Source organism: Lipotes vexillifer, unplaced genomic scaffold (assembly GCF_000442215.2).
Source record: "Lipotes vexillifer unplaced genomic scaffold, Lipotes_vexillifer_v1.1 scaffold693, whole genome shotgun sequence".
NCBI classification, from domain to species: Eukaryota; Metazoa; Chordata; class Mammalia; order Artiodactyla; family Lipotidae; genus Lipotes; species Lipotes vexillifer.
In genome coordinates, this window is record NW_006783500.1 from 1129484 (window position 1) to 1146237 (window position 16754).

Here is a 16754-nt window from a genome sequence, read left to right on the forward strand (position 1 = left end):
CGTTGATGAGGCTCCAGCCGCCTCCCTTCAATATTTTCATTCCTGCCGACTGTTTCTCTCTCGTTTAGCGCCCCCCGCCAACCCCTTCACTTCTGCACGCTTTATTGCCATTTGCTTTCTCTCCCACACCTGTCTTGTGCCTTCGAGGACAGTTCAGCCGACCCACAACTCGTGCCTAAGAATACAGGAAAGATTTTATACAGTGCTGAAGCACAGTGCATTTTTGTGAGCAAACGTGTTCCCGGTTGGCTTGTGTAACAACCGCTCATAGTGTATAGGATGCAAATTAGTTTAAAAAGTTTAAAGCCTACGAACAAAGGTCAAAAGAAAAGAGAGTTGAAACTGGTTTCTTGGCAGTGATCTGGGACGCAGACGGAGCATAGTACAATAATGTTGGGTGTTAGAACATGCCTGGTTCTAGAACCTTAGATACCATGGATCCAAAAAGGTTCTGGCTCTGTGGGATGGTTTGTCCTCTCCAGGCATGAACATTCTGAGTAAACAAAGACAAGGCACTGGCCCAGCAGTGACATTAGCGAAGTCAACTTTGCTATCAACCGAGTGGAGACCCTTCATTAAACCACATTCTACTGCGTGATCCCTGGACATAGAAACACGAGTTTGGGCCAACTCTGAACTTCTGATGATGAGGTCATTCTGGGATAATTATCCACTTAACCCTCAGTAACCCCATCTGTGAAATGAAAACATTGACCTAATAGATTTCATGAGGAATATCTAAGTAAATGTAAATAGAAGGGCAGAACCCACATCAATGGAGACTAGAACAGGTTCTGACTTTTGTAATATAGAGGGATAACAGCTAACATTTAGGAGGACTCTGTATGCTCCAGACTGTATGTGCTTTCTATTCCTTAACTGTGCCTTGTTTTTTTTTTTTTTTTGGACAAATCGATAATGAAAATGTACCAGGTGCCAGGTCTGTTGTGGGTGGTGGAAATATAGTGTTGAATAAGACAAGTTCCTGAACTCAAGGGGTTTTCATCCTAGATGAAGAGAACACATAGACGGATAAACGTATCCCACGACAGACAACAGGTGCCATGGTTGCTGAGGAAGAGGTTAGAGAGTGACCAGGAATGTAGGAGGGATATTGTAGATAGATTATCCTGAAAAGCCTTGATCCAGCCCCTCCATTGAAAAAATGGATTTGAACAGAGATTAAATAAGGTGATGAAGCAGATCATGCAACTATCTAAGGGACAATATTCTAGACGGAGGGAACGCAAATCGAGAGGCACCAAGGCAGTGGTGAGCTTGGTGTAACTTGGTATCAGCAAGAAGGCCAGAGGGGCAGAGGCAGGAGAAGTAAGCTGGGTGGAGATGGATGCGTGTCCACGACCCGAGTCCTATCATCCCTGATGACTGGCATGGATTTTATTCAGAGTGGGATGGGAACTGACCTTAAGCAGGGGGGAGACATACTCTATTTTAAAGATTTACAGAATCACTCTGGCTGCTGTCGGGAGGGAAGAAATCTGTGTCGGGTCAGGAGTGCGGGCAGGGAGCCCCATCAGGATGTTATTGCAATTGCTCTGGGAGGCAGGAAGATGGCTCGCACTAGGATATTAGCAAACAAGGTCCTGAAAATGGACAGATTCAGAGGCTTATTTTGAAGGTAGAATTCACAGAATTTACCGGTGGATTTGGCTGCAAGGTATGAATGAATGAGAAGATTCAAGGGTGAGTCCTAAATTTATGACCTGAGGAGCTAGGTCAATTACAGAGACTGGAAAGGCAGGGAAGGAGCTTATTTGAGGGAAAAACTTTAGGGTGTCTAGGTCATGTTAAGTCTGACATGCCTCCTAGATATCTGAGTGAAGATGCTGAATAAGCAATTATATACAAGTTTCCAGACCTCAGGAAAGCGGGTTAGGCTAGAGATACAAATATGCAGTCTTGTAACGCTCACACAGTTCTAAGATGTGGGAACTATTATTATCTCATTCTTTAGAAGAGAAAACAGGCTTGGAGAAACTACATAATTTGCCTCCGAGGGTAAAGAAAACTTACAATTGAAAGCAAAATAGAAGAAGGGATCTAAATAGTTTATAAATAGCTGTGCTCGCATCTGGGTTGATTGAGGGGATTAATCTAAGTACAGTTAATAGAAAAAAATCAGAAAATGTATGATACCAAAACAAGCTTGGTTACTGGCTGAGATTCAAGTACAGCGTTAATTATAATACTGAATGACCTCAGAAAGAAGACTCCAGGTGTACAGTCTGTGAAATGTAAGGACATATTTCATTAAGTCACAGATATAGAATAGGTCCAATTTGCCAAGTGTGTACCTGGAAAGCAATGAATAAAGGAGCCAAATGTTTTTATCTTGGCTCACTGCAGATTTAAACAGAACATTGAAATCTATAAATATGTAAGCAGATAATGCTGAATCATTTATCCCTTTTGTGTCTCTAAACTGCACCTAAATATCTCAAGAAAGGAGGCTGTCTAAGCCCTTGGAGTAATCGGAATTCCTCCATGGTCTTTCCTTGCGTATTTACAACCACCTTGGAGGATGAGTTGAATCAAACAGAAAGTTCACTTCTTCCTGTACATAAACTTGGTGTATTCCCAGCACAGTATAAATTCAGTTGCACGACTGGGATCCAACTTTCCTCAGCTCCTAATACTATTGTTTCTCTCTGGCCATCGTTTCTGATTCGTTTCCAGTAAGTGATTATTCAGCAACTACTATAACTATAGCATGTTTGGTTAAAAGCATAGTTTCCAGATAGTCTGGATTTGAATCTCAATAACCACTAACTAGGTACGTGGTCAAGGGCAAGTCCTATAACCTCTCTGTGCCTCATGAAAACTCTCACCTGTCAAATGGTAATCGAACTTTCCTCGCATGGTTATTATGAGGATTAAATGAGATACTATAGGTAAAATCCTTGATAAAGTACCTGGCATAGGTAAGGAATCAAAAAAGGTTTGCCATTACTGTTGCTGTTATTATTACTACTATTATTTTTACATGTAATTTGTTTTACTTATTTATTTATTTATTTAACGTTTTTATTGGAGTATAATTGCTTTACAATGGTGTGTTGGTTTCTGCTTTATAACGAAGTGAATCAGTTATACATATACATATATCCCCATATCTCTTCACTCTTGCGTCTCCCTCCCTCCCACCCTCCCTATCCCACCCTTCTAGCTGGTCACAAAGCACTGAGCTGATCTCCTTGTGCTATGCGACTGCTTCCCACTAGCTATCTATTTTACATTTGGTAGTGTATATAAGTCCATGCCACTCTCTCAGTTCATCCCAGCTTACACTACCCCCTCTCCACATCCTCAAGTCCATTCTCTAGTAGGTCTGCGTCTTTATTCCCATCTTGCCTCTAGGTTCTTCATGACCATTTTTTTTTTTTAGATTCCATATATATGTGTCAGTATACGGTATTTGTTTTTCTCTTTCTGACTTACTTCACTCTGTATGACAGACTCTAGGTCCATCCACCTCACTCAAATAACTCAATTTCGTTCCTTTTTATGGCTGAGTAATATTCCATTATATGTATGTGCCACATCTTCTTTATCTATTCATCTGTTGATGGACACTTAGGTTGCTTCCATGTCCTGGCTATTGTAAATAGAGCTGCAATGAACATTGTGGTACATGACTCTTTTTGAATTATGGTTTTCTCAGGGTATATGCCCAGTAGTGGGATTGCTGGGTCATATGGTAGTTCTATTTTTAGTTTTGTAAGGAACCTCCATACTGTTCTCCACAGTGGCTGTATCAATTTACATTCCCACCAACAGTGTATGAGGGTTCCCTTTTCTCCACACCGTCTCCAGCATTTATTGTTTGTAGGTTTTTGATGATGGCCATTCTGACTGGTGTGAGATGATATCACATTGTAGTTTTGATTTGCATTTCTCTAATGATTAATGATGTTGAGCATTCTTTCATGTGTTTGTTGGCAATCTGTATATCTTCTTTGGAGAAATACCTATTTAGGTCTTCCACCCATTTTTTGGAGTGGGTTTTTTGTTTTTTGGTTATTGAGCTGCATGAGCTGCTTATAAAATTTGGAGATTAATCTTTTGTCAGTTGCTTCATTTGCAAATATTTTCTCCCATTCTGAGGGTTGTCTTTTGGTCTTGTTTATGGTTTCCTTTGCTGTGCAAAAGCTTTTAAGTTTCATTAGGTCCCATTTGTTTATTTTTGTTTTTATTTCCATTTCTCTAGGACGTGGGTAAAAAAGGATCTTGCTGTGATTGATGTCATAGAGAGTTCTGCCTATGATTCCCTCTAAGAGTTTGATAGTGTCTGGCCTTACATTTCAGTCTTTAATCCATTTTGAGCTTATTTTTGTGTATGGTGTTAGGGAGTGTTCTAATCTCATACTTTTACATGTACCTGTCCAGTTTTCCCAGCACCACTTATTGAAGAGGCGGTCCTTTCTCCACTGTACATTCCTGCCTCCTTTATCAAAGATAAGGTGACCATATGTGCGTGGGCTTATCTCTGGGCTTTCTATCCTGTTCCATTGATCTATATTTCTGTTTTTGTGCCAGCACTACACTGTCTTGATTACTGTAGCTTTGTAGTATAGTCTGAAGTCAGGGAGCCTGATTCCTCCAGCTCCGTTTTTCTTTCTCAAGATGGCTTTGGCTATTCGGGGTCTTTTGTGTTTCCATACAAATTGTGAAATTTTTTGTTCTAGTTCTGTGAAAAATGCCAGTGGTAGTTTGATAGGGATTGCATTGAATCTGTAGGTTGCTTTGGGTAGATTGCAATGTTGATTCTTCCAATCCAAGAACATGGTATATCTCTCCCTCTATTTGTATTATCTTTAATCATCTTTAATTTCTTTCATCAGTGTCTTATAATTTTCTGCATACAGGTCTTTTGTCTCCTTAGGTAGGTTTATTCCTAGATATTTTATTCTTTTTGTTGCAATGGTAAATGGGAGTGTTTTCTTGATTTCACTTTCAGATTTTTCATCATTAGTGTATAGGAACGCAAGAGATTTCTGTGCATTAATTTTGTATCCTGCTACTTTACCAAATTCATTGATTAGCTCTAGTAGTTTTCTGGTGGCATCTTTAGGATTCTCTATTTTACATGTACTTTGAATTCCATGTGTCCCTTATCTCCTTTTCTCTAGGAGAGGAAGGAACAACTAACAGAAGATAAACACTTCAGAAAAGTAAAATTCCCAACAACGGTCACTTGTTCAAGTTTTAACATTTAAAATAATGTATTTTTTAGAAATCTTTTGCAATTTCTGTTGGTAAAATTTAGTGGAGTTTTTCTTTCACAGATGCCTTCTGTAGCTCTCAATGGGGTATTATGATCCAACATGACATAAAATAATTCCTTTTGCCAGTTTACAGTAATCCTGGGTACAGAAGAGAGGCGAACCTTGGCAAGAGTGTGGTACCCATTAGGTACCACAGCCTCACGGTCAGGCTTGGGTTTGGAGTAAGACCTGCTCAGCCCCAAAGAGCTCCCTTTCTCCTTTGTGTTAATCCACAGAAGACTTCCCTGGACCTCTTCACTGGGGTGTGTCTCTAATCACAGATGATGAATAACTGATCATATCAGCATAATTCAGATGAACAATACAGATATTTTAAACAAACTTCAGATAAATACCTTCATGCCATCTCTCTTATATACGGAACATCAATAGCACTGATTATACTCGTAAAGAGGTGACTTTGGTGTAAGATGAAACACCCATGTCCACGTTACAGCAAACACGTCTCCAAGAGGCAGGCACTGGTACAGACAGCCACATAATTCAGGCGGTGAACATCTAAACCCTATCCCAAACTCAAATTCATCATTTTAACTTTCTTTCAAACAGAACCTCACACCTGTATTTATACAAGAGGCTTCTAGGTGGTCCTTCAGGGCCCAGTCCATCCCAACACAGCTTCAACCCCCTCACTGCTGCTGGAAATAAAGTTTTTAAAACTTCATCGTAAAAGAGATAAAGAAAATTAAAGTCTAGCTTTTTATTTGCCAGACAAAGCCCACTGCAGTTAAATCACTTGAACAAGGTGACATGTACCTGGCTGTGATGGGAACCACATTGTAACAGGCTGCATTCACAGCTTCCTATCAAGTGGGCTCATCTTCCCTTCATGTAAACCTTTTCCTTCCTTCCTTCCTTCCTTCCCTCCCTTCTTTCTTTCCTTCCTTCCTTCTTTCTCTCTCTCTCCCCTCCCTCCCCCCTCTTTCTTTTTGCTAACTTACCAACCTCTTCCTATGTTCCTAGCACCATTCCATGGCTATAGAGATGAGAAGTCAAATGCTTTGGGAGCCCTTCCTCCCTTACAGGCTCTTGTCTCAACGAGTGGTGAGTGCATTTAACCCTGAACTTGAGTGTAACGTGTGCCATCAGAGGGAAATAAGGACCCTGCAGGAAGAAGCAAGGAAAAGGGACCCTGTAGGAAATGGAGGGGAGTCACCTGGGAGGAAATGACAGGTAGGCATCTGCTTAATGGATGAACAGGAAAACAAAGACAAAAACAAAAAAAACTAAGAGAAGAGAATGAGAAAGAGTGACCCGGGAATAGGAAATAGCCTTCAAGGGCCAAGATGTAAGGAAGTTCAGAGAACAGAAAAAAATTCAGGATGGCTAAACCAGACACCACGAGGGGGAGAGACAGCTGGAGAGGAATTCTGCCTGAGGATGAACCATTCCTCGAGTTTCACCCGTGTCTGATTTAGGGGAGATTTCGTATTTAGAATTGAGGTTAGACGGGATTATGACTTTGAATCCAATGTGACTTGTGTCCTTACAGAAAGAGGAAATGTGGACACAGACAAGTACACAGGGAAGACGACGTAAAGACACAGGGAGAAAACGGCGTCTACAAGCCCTGGACAGAGACTTTTCTCACGGCCCTCGGAAGGAACCAAACCTGCCAACTCTTTGATCCATAACTGGGATCCCAGCCTGCATAGCTGAGAAGATAAATTTCTGTTCTTTAAGCCACTCCACCTGTGGTACTTTGTTACGGCAGCCCTAGCAAACTGAAACAGATTTTAGTTTTTATGGATAAAGAGGATACAGACTACCAGCTGGACCAGCTTTGAGAAGCAGGCAATGGCTGAGTCATACAAAGCACATGATGAAATGTGGACTTTCCCCCGGAGCACAGGTGAGTTCTCCACCTGGAGCAGGTACCACAGTGGGTGCAAGGTCCCTGCCCTGATCTGGTGCACACAGACCACCTCCTATTTGATGGGGCCTTTGGGCTTTGCTGCTTCCTTGGTCAGCTTCTCACCAGCTGACATTTATCAGTTCCTGCCAGGCCTGAAGATGTGTCCCGAGTCCTGCTCTGGGTAACACGGACTCCTGGCTTTTACCCTGCTCTGCGTGTCCTTAGCACAGACTGGGTGACACAACTTTTCATTATTGCCAAACAGACTGAGTGACCTCCCATGTGCACCACCCCACAGCTTCAGGGCAGCCACAATTTCCAAACTCCCAGCACTTCATTCTTTGCCTGAGGGCTTTCTCTGCCCAGGTGAGAGGGGATGAATGCGCCCCACCCTGTGACCCATGGGGGCCCCTGCACCTTTGTTCCATTGAGGGAGAGAACCCTGAGGCCTGTGTCTTCATACCTGTTGCCAGTGTTTCTTTACTAGAATTAATTTTGCCCTTTGCTTTCTTCTCTTACTTGTTATGAGTTGAGTTGTGCCCCCCAAGAAGACCTGCTGGGGTCCTGATCTCAGTACCTCAGGAATAGGGCCTGATTTGGAAACAGGGCCTTTACAGAGTCATCCAGTTAAAGTGAGCTACTTTATTGTGGGCCCTAATCCAATGGGACGTATATAAAGGGGGGATCTAGCCACAGAGACGAACCCCACAGGGATGGAAGATGGTGTGAAGACAGAGGGCATGGAAACACACGTCTACAAGCCAAGAACACCCGAGGCTACTGGAAGCGGAGAGAAAGGCTGTAATCATTGTCTCCCAGCTCTCCAAAGGGAACACGCCCTGACAGCACCTCCATTCCTGACATCTACCCTCAGGACTGTCAGATAATACGTTTCTGCTGCTCTGAGCCACCACCCCGTCTTTGGGGCTTTGTGATGGCAGCCCTAGGAAATGAGCACACCTGTCTATCCAATTAACTATTTGTACTTCAATTTTTATCTTACGGTCTGCTTAACTAAGACGCATTTCCCTGATTAGATTGTGAGATACCTTAGAAAAAATATTGAACATTCTACTGCTTATAACCCTCTGATAACTAGAAAAATATTCTCCATAGAATCAGCATTTGATAAAGGCTTGAAAAAGATGAGAGAAACAATCTAAGTGTCTACAGATGAATGGATAAAGAAAATGTTTTATATGTATATATATATATTTCAGCCATAAGAAAGAAGGAAATCCTCCCATCTGCGACAACATGGATGGACCATGTTGTGTAATAGATCAGACAGAGAAAGACAAATACTGTATGATCTCACTTATTTGTGGAATCTTAAGGAACCAAACTCATAGATACAGAAACCAACCTGGTGGTTGTCATAGGCGAAGCGTGGAGGGATAGGCAAAATAGGAAGATGGAAATAAAGAACGACAAAAAAAAAAAAAGAAAGAAAGAAAGAAAAGAAAAGGAAGAAAAGAAGTAAGTAGGAGGGAAAGAAAGGAGGAAGGAGGGAGGAAGCGATAAAATAAAAGGGATCTTAGGATGTAAGTGGTTTGTTGCATGTAAACACAGATAAATGAAGACATAATCAAACAAGTAGAACTACTGTTTGGAAAAGGTTGGTTCACAGTCACTTCGCAAAGTCAGGATTGTCACACTTAGTCATCTCATTACTTATTTCCCTTTAATAAAATAAGAAAATAACAACAAAAATAACCAAGTCCTTGATAAAAAATGTCTGGGCATTTTCAGTCTTATTAGATGTTGCCTAAGTTTAACTGCCATTCATCGTGGGCAACTCCTCCACTGCAGAGATCCACTGAGAGGTTTAAAGGGTCACCGGAAACTGCTGACTTTTCCACCCTGATTCAGGGTCAAGCACAAGTAATCCTTATAGCTCTGCGGGCAGAGCTGTGCTGAATAATTACATTTACGCACATTGTGATGACTATATTGTGAGAATGCAATCGTTTCTGTCTTTAAAAGCAACGAAAGAATCCCTCTGGGGGAAAAATAAAAATGTTATTGTGTTGCGAATCTTTTCTAAAATGATTTAGATTAAAATATTAAAAGAAAATATTAAAATAGATTAAACAGATTAAAATATTAAAAGAGATTAAAATATTAAAAGAAAAATGTTTTTATTTGAAGTTTATGAAGGTACACGTGGCCTGACATGGGCGGCTCTTTACTTTGCTGTTCTCTCTGAGATGCTGAGCCAGACTTGGGGGGACCCTGGGAGACAAGGCTGGTCTCCACGCTATCCCTCCATCCCGCAACTGCACTCTCCTCACCATAAAGTGGGGAGAAGTGGACGATGCCCAGGACCCAGCTTTGGGAAGAAAGAGAAGCAAGGGAGAAGACGGTCAGAAGGCAGAAAGCTGGAAACGTTTGGCTGCTAAGTGAGTTCTTATAAAGGGATGGGCCTCTCGACGGACACAAAAGAAGCTGTCAGCATACACTCATATGTAACATATTCTCAATGTAAGCACACCCTTCTGAGTTAGTAACAAGGAGCAATAACTAACCTAATAAACTGTGTAACCAAAAGGAATATTATAATATTTTGTTTTAAAGGACTCCCATGAGCCACAAATTCCAAGCGAAACTTGCTTCACATTTAATTCCGCTAACCTAAAATTTAGCACCACGCTACAGTTTAGGAGTAATAATTTTTCTTATAGTTTGGACATGATACTGTTATACTGTCAAGAAAGATATACCATTGGCATTTCATAATTACTTCTGAATTATTTTCAGAGGGGAGAGCTCTAAAGAACCAAGCTACGTCATGGAAATAACTAAAAAAGAAAAAAGATTAAACAAGAAGGTCAAATATTTGATTATAGAAAAGGCTGTACAGCTCCAACTATCACATATTTCACAAAAATCAGTACTTTAAATACACACATCTATCCTCTACCTAATGAGAATGCAACTACAAATATCAACATCTGTGTTTCGAAGGTTGTTAGTTACGTAGAGAATATTGGAACCAAGAAAACAATTTTCTCATTCAACAAATAAAGACTGAGTCTCAAATAAGTGTAAGGAATTATGCCAAGTAGCTGTGAGATTCAAACTGAACAAGATTTAGACCCTAGGGCTTCCCTGGTGGCGCAGTGGTTGGGAGTCCGCCTGCCAATGCGGGGGACGCGGGTTCGTGCCCCGGTCCGGGAAGATCCCACATGCCGCGGAGCGGCTGGGCCCGTGAGCCATGGCCGCTGAGCCTGCGCGTCCGGAGCCTGTGCTCCACAACGGGGGAGGCCACAACAGCGAGAGGCCCGCGTACCGCAAAAAACAACAACAACAACAAAACAGTGATTGGATAAAGAGGGAAAACTTGTACCATGTAATTTCAACGCTAAATGGTATATATTTGGGAATTTGAAAGTCAGACAAATCTGTGATATAAGCGTAGGGGAGGGAAGAACCACAACATATCTTGGTTGCTCAGGGAGATACAACTTGAGATGCAAACTTTTAACTGGATCTAAGACAATGGGTCTGGTTTTCGTACATGGATACGGATGGGAAGGAATCGAGGGAGAGGAAAAGCATCAGAAAAGTGAAGATGTATAAAGGTATAAGCCGGGGTCTGGTAACAGCCAGCCCCACTTGACCAGAACAATGGTACCAAGTGATGACTATCAGATTATCGAGTCAGAATATAAATCACGGTCCATAGAAGGAGCCATGGACCGTGATGCCCCCGGAAGATAAATCTGGAGGCTGAGTGTAGGTTGCCCTGGTAGGTGAGTGTCTAGGTCAGGGCTTGCAAACTCAGGTGCACATCAGGCCAGGGGCATCCTGTGCAAAGCAGCCTGGGGGACCTATGCAGTTCTAGCTCATAGGAAACTCGGCGGGTCCAAGTCTGCCAGAAACCCTGTTCCTTCAGAACAACTGGAAACCCAGATTTTGATGTGAACTTTTCTAATTCCTGGATGTCAAACATTCAAAAGGAGCTTTCTATTGACTGATGGATGGATTTATTGATTGACTGATGGCTGAAAGTTGAATTCAGTCCCTGTGCTGACAGCTTTCAGTGGGTCCATGAGTAACAGAGATGTTAGAATGATCTCAGCATTAATTGATAAGACCTCAAAGGGGACAGTGACAGCATTATTACATGTGCAACCATTTTTTCTTGCAGTTTAATTGATTGGTAAGTTAGCTTTTAATGCATAGTAGTTAACAAATTTAAGACAACGTGATTTAGAAGGAATTTTAAACTAGCTGGTGGAAGCATGTCAGAATTACATACAATTTTTGGTTAAAGGTTTTGGCTGCTGTAAAAATGTTACTTTAAATATATTTTGAATTATAAGAACTTTTTCCCCATTTAATTGGAATGATTTCCTAGTTTCTGAAAATTAGGTAATTGTAAATTTAAAGCATTAAGCATTTATTGTTGAATAATGTATATATACCTATTCTGAGAAACATAAGTGGGTCAAGTCTAAATAAATTCTTTAAAGTTTACTGTATTGCCAGTGGTTTCACAACCCTTCTCTTGTACCTATTTGTCAATTAAGTCAAGTAAAAATGATTAAGACAAAAAAAAAAGAGGAAATTTACAGTTTGAATGAAAACAGCCTAATGGAATCATGTCATAATGAGATCAAATTGCAAAAGATCATATATATGACCCCGTGACAATCATGAAGTTAAAATTAGAAACAGTAATGAGAAATAAATAAAATAAAGTTCAAAACTTAAATTGTTATGTCAGAGTTAAGAAAAAAAAGAGGGAAGTCAGTATGGGCAGTAGCTATGTGGTCCCAAATGAAGATTCATTTACTATCACTATTAATATATTAAAATGATTGATTAAATTAAGAGCTCTATTTTAATCCTTTAAACATCCAATCAGAAGGCTGCTTTTCTCCCACAGCTAGTTTTAATAATGCAAATATTTTCAATACTTATCATATAGAAAAAGAGGTCAGTTGGTACTATTTTAATAATATTTTCCAACCAGCTGCATGACTTCCATGAATTATATGAAGCCAAGTCATCTTCATGCAACTCCCTTTGTGTCTCCTGTGCTCACGTTAAGTTTTTAATAAGTTGTGCTCAGAGAATTATGGACATCTCTGGTAAGAAGATAAAGGAGCCTCTGAATGTCCACAGTCCTGCTCTCAATAACGCAGGAAAGAAGTTTTTAAGGAGAAACCAGAGCCTAGAAGAGGAGACTCACTCTCTGCCTGCGTGTCTGGAGGGCACACACTCCTGAGAGCTCCCCTACCTACAAGGCACGGCTGGAACAAGATGGGCTCCGCAGGTGGAGGTGTTCTGAGCACCTGAAAGCCAGTCCAAGCCAAGAAGGGCCTCCAAAATGGTGAGTCAGTCCCACAGGGTAAACCAGGTCACCAAGATGCTTGTCACTGAGCATGCATTCTCTGAACCTTTTACAAAATTTTGTTTAAATGCTAAAGATGGGGGTCAACTCTGAAAGGAGGACTCATGGGGAGAGTCTGTCTTCACAGAGCTTCTCTGAGGCCAGTCTGAGGTTTCAGTGGGGATGAGTGAGAAGTTCCCCACAGAGGAGGGGACTCTTGGGAATAAGGTCAAGGTCAAGGTCAGAAAGTCATTTTACAAGTTCAGGATTTGATTTGTTAAATTTTTTAAAGAGAACCAGTGGGTTTCTCTAACAACTTGGTATCCAAACTTCAGGAGAATCAAGCGACTCCTTTAAAAGTCCATGAGTTTGTTGGACATATTTTGTAAAGGAATCTTGATTTATTTCCTGGGCATCCATGCAGCCTGCTGAGTAGGTCGGCACCTGCACAGGTGAGGATTAAAGTGTGGTCCTCAGCTGTCACAGGAAGTGCTCCGGGGGCTGATCTGACCTGGGGTAAGAATGCTGTTGCCTGGGGCCACCACAGTCCCACGTGCCTGGGAGGTCTGAATGACAGTTCTTGTCTTGATATAATGTGACCGGTTCTCCTTTTCCTCTCTCAAGAGCCCTGAATTTACTGGATTCAAGCACTGCTGAAGACTTTACTCCAATTCAACAATGTTTTCAACTGTCTTGTTGGCAGGTAGTTTACCTTCCCCTATGTTTGGCTTGTCTATTGGTTCTATGGCCAGAGGGGCAGAAAGCAGTGGCCTCAAACCATGTCACCTCAGCCCTGCCTGAAATCCACCAACTTAAGGGACCACCCCTGAATCTGTATATATGAACATTTCTTCCTCAGCATAGCTTTAGAAAACTATGCACAGACTCTTCTGCATGTTTTGTTATTAGAAAAGGTAATGTAGATTATAAATAGTATTTGTCTTGTTTTCCCTGCCATCAAACTGAGAATAATTTTAGAAATCAGGTGTCTAAATCAGCTTTTCCTAAGTATACTTTACTATCTACTCTATAATATTTTAGCTAATCTACTTGCTTATTTAACCTTTGTTTTCTTACTTTCTGTTATGTTTAACTGACAAGGCACTTCAACTCCTTTTGTAAACTTTAAAATCCTAAATAAATAGAAAAATTAAGGTTTTAAATAAATATTCTAAGTCTTCCTTTCATCCTAGAAGTAATGACCATCTTTGGGTGTAGAGGGCACAGTTAGAACTCAGGAGGTTGGCATGGTGGAATGAAGCTGATGGGCAAAATAGTCATTTTCTGAAGTCAAAATATGAAAGGGAAAAAGTCCCTTGTCATGCTGGTTCGGAGCAGGAAAAAAATCACAACTGTCTCAATTTTGCATAATAATGCACAGAGATTCCCTTTAGAGTCCTTTTGAAAATGACTTTGGGCTACTAGTGGAAGGACAGACTCTGTGACTTTGGATTAGAAAATTTACCTCCCAGACTCAGATTCTTCATCTTTAAAATAGGGTTAGCATTTCCTTCACGTACCTTTTGTGAGAACTAAATATAATTATATATAAGGAGCACCCAGGAGTGTGTCTGGGAGCAAATGCTCATTAAGTGGCAACTGTTATTCTTATTTTAAAAATGAAAGAAAAGCAGCTCCTTAACAATCACAGAAACTACACCCCAAGATCTCTGTGAATTCCCCAGTTCTCAAATATCCCTCTATTACATCATGCGGAAATTAACACATGGGGGACTGGCCTCAATACTCGCCCGAAACCCTTTCACGGAAGCACCATTGCTTCCTTGCCTTTACAGAATATAATACACTTATTCACATCGCATATATTAACTACCATGAGATCTGGTGTCCTACTCTAAGTTTTGCAAACGTGACTTTATTTCCTGGTTCAGAAGCATTATTTTCTTATACCTCTTCCTGTTCTTTTTTCTTCCAACAACAGACATTAGAGTTTGCTTGATTTCCAGGACAGTTCTTCACAAAGGAATGAAATTACCTCCCTTTCAAGGGTAATTACAAATGCCTCTATGAGCAAAATTCCTGAGCTTTCAGTGAGATGCTAAGAAGACTTGGGGTGCATGGCAAGTCCCCCTCACTGTTCGATCTTTACTCCTGCACAGACCCTCTCGTTGCGCAAGCAATCCAAATCTGTGCCCACAAGGTGACAAAGTACCCCAGGGCTCATTGGGTGACTCATAAAGAGTGAAGCTAACAGGTATTAAACTACAAACTCCAAGGAGCTACTGATTCTGTTTAGTTTTTTTTTTTTTTTTTTTAGAAATTTCATAAACACAGAAAGAAAGGCAACAGATAGTATATCTAGCACATTAGATCAAAGGAGATGATAGATCAAAGATTTCTACGGGAAGCAGAGTGACAAATAGGTCCATGAGTCTTGGGGGGCGAAGGGAGGGGAGCCAGACCTCTGCTAAGGCTGGGTGGGCTGCAGGTTCCAGCCAGAAGGAAACGTGCAGAGGGAGCCCTGGCCCCTGGACCTAAGTAAACCTGGAGCCTGCTCTTCAGAATTAGAGGGCAATCTTTGAGGAAGAGCCTAAGGTCACCTTGTCTTGTCTCTGCAGCCAGCGGGCTGTCCCAAGTGGGCTCATCAGATGTATCGCCTGGTCTCGCCCAGCCGACCTGGGGTAACCACAGTGGCAGCCTCACAGAAGCCAATTCCCACCAGTTTGTGGGTGCAACTTTGTGGTTTCCCTTTTCACAGCAAGAGTGTGCATTTACAAACATCTAAGTGAATGAACTGTCATGCACAGCTACGTTTGTGTTACATTAGTAGTCAAGCAGCCATGTAATCAACAGGGAAGAGAATAACACATGTTCAAAAAATACAGATGTTTTACATAGAGCATCTATTCAGTTCTCACCGTCACTTGCTGGCTTGCACATTACTTTTACAGATGAGGAAACTGAGATTAAATGAGTCCTCCAAAGTGGCAGAACCATCAAGGGGCAAAACGAAAATTCGAAATCCGGGTCAGGAGGATCTCAAAGTTGACGATCTTTACAGTTTACCACGCTCACCCTCCAGAGAAATCTAAATGATGGATGTTTGCTCATTTGAATAGATGCAAAGGAAGTGAAAGCAGATCACTGAGTGGTCAGGAAAGGAAGCAGGTCTACAGAGAAGAGAGGCTAGAAGTGAAATGTGCAGGGGTCCCTTGGGGACCCCAGACCCTATTTCTCACTGTTCCTCTGGTCTTTCTTTACCCTCCTTCCTGGGATTCTGCAAGACACTCCAATATCTCTTAGGCAACCCGGATGGGGTTCTCTGACTCACAAAAGGAAAACTGCTCTCCACATGCTCTGCTGTAGCTGCCTCTGGGGGTGCTCGAAGGCTCTCGCGTTGTAAGGACCACACTTCACCCTGAGCCACACAGACCAACATTTCACTTGAGAAAACACAGCTGTGCTGGAGGGCAATTAACAGTTTTGACCACTTGAAACTTAACTATATGCATCACTGCCCTATTGATAAACAGCTGTAGAATTCTGGGACATCTACTATAGATTGTGAAATTTTAGCAAAGCCAAATATATCATGAAGAGTACATAAAAATGATGCATTTGTCCCCCACCCCCTTGCTTGTATGACCACTAATGTGTCAGCATCATGTTTTTAAATTTCTTTGGTCATCTAATAAATCTATTGTTGATCACCTTAAGGTATATTAGATTTAAAAAAACAGCTAAATGGCTACTAAATTATCGAATACTTTGCAAAATAACATGCTCATTAGACGATAAAAGGAGACTGCACTAAAATAATTATAATTTGTTTCAATACACTTTTTATTCTGACTGAAAGTACATTTAAATTTACTGGGATCTTGAGGTCAGTGGCTGCTACTGTCTTGAAGCCGGCCCCAAGCTCCACAGTATTATGACTCGGGATTCTCACCATAAGAGAAGTGTTTCCAGGCTTGTCACCTAGATCCACAGCCAATTTTCTCAGGATCCTGCCCCTACAAACCCATAACCATGGCCAGGCATCACGTCCTACAAGCTTTGAGAGGCAGTGGTTAGAACTCAGCCTCTGTTGTGAGACTGCCCAGATTTAAATTCTGGTCCTGCCACTTCTTATCTGTGACCTTTGACAAGTCACTTAACTTTCCTGGGCCTCAGCTTCCAATGAGTTACAACAGTGCCCCAAACACACAGGAAACTTTCAACACTGCTATGAGAATGCCATGAAGTCCTTCCTTCTCTCTCCACCCCTATAACACAGAACAAGGTTGTT

The 16754-nt window shown here is 41.4% G+C and overlaps 1 protein-coding gene across 3 annotated transcripts in view; it reads right to left on the reverse strand.

The window, feature by feature from the left end:
- The window catches only part of RIMS1 (regulating synaptic membrane exocytosis 1), a 484376-nt gene that overhangs the window by 312136 nt on the left and 155486 nt on the right, over window positions 1-16754 (reverse strand). The gene's annotated exons all lie outside the window — the stretch shown is intronic.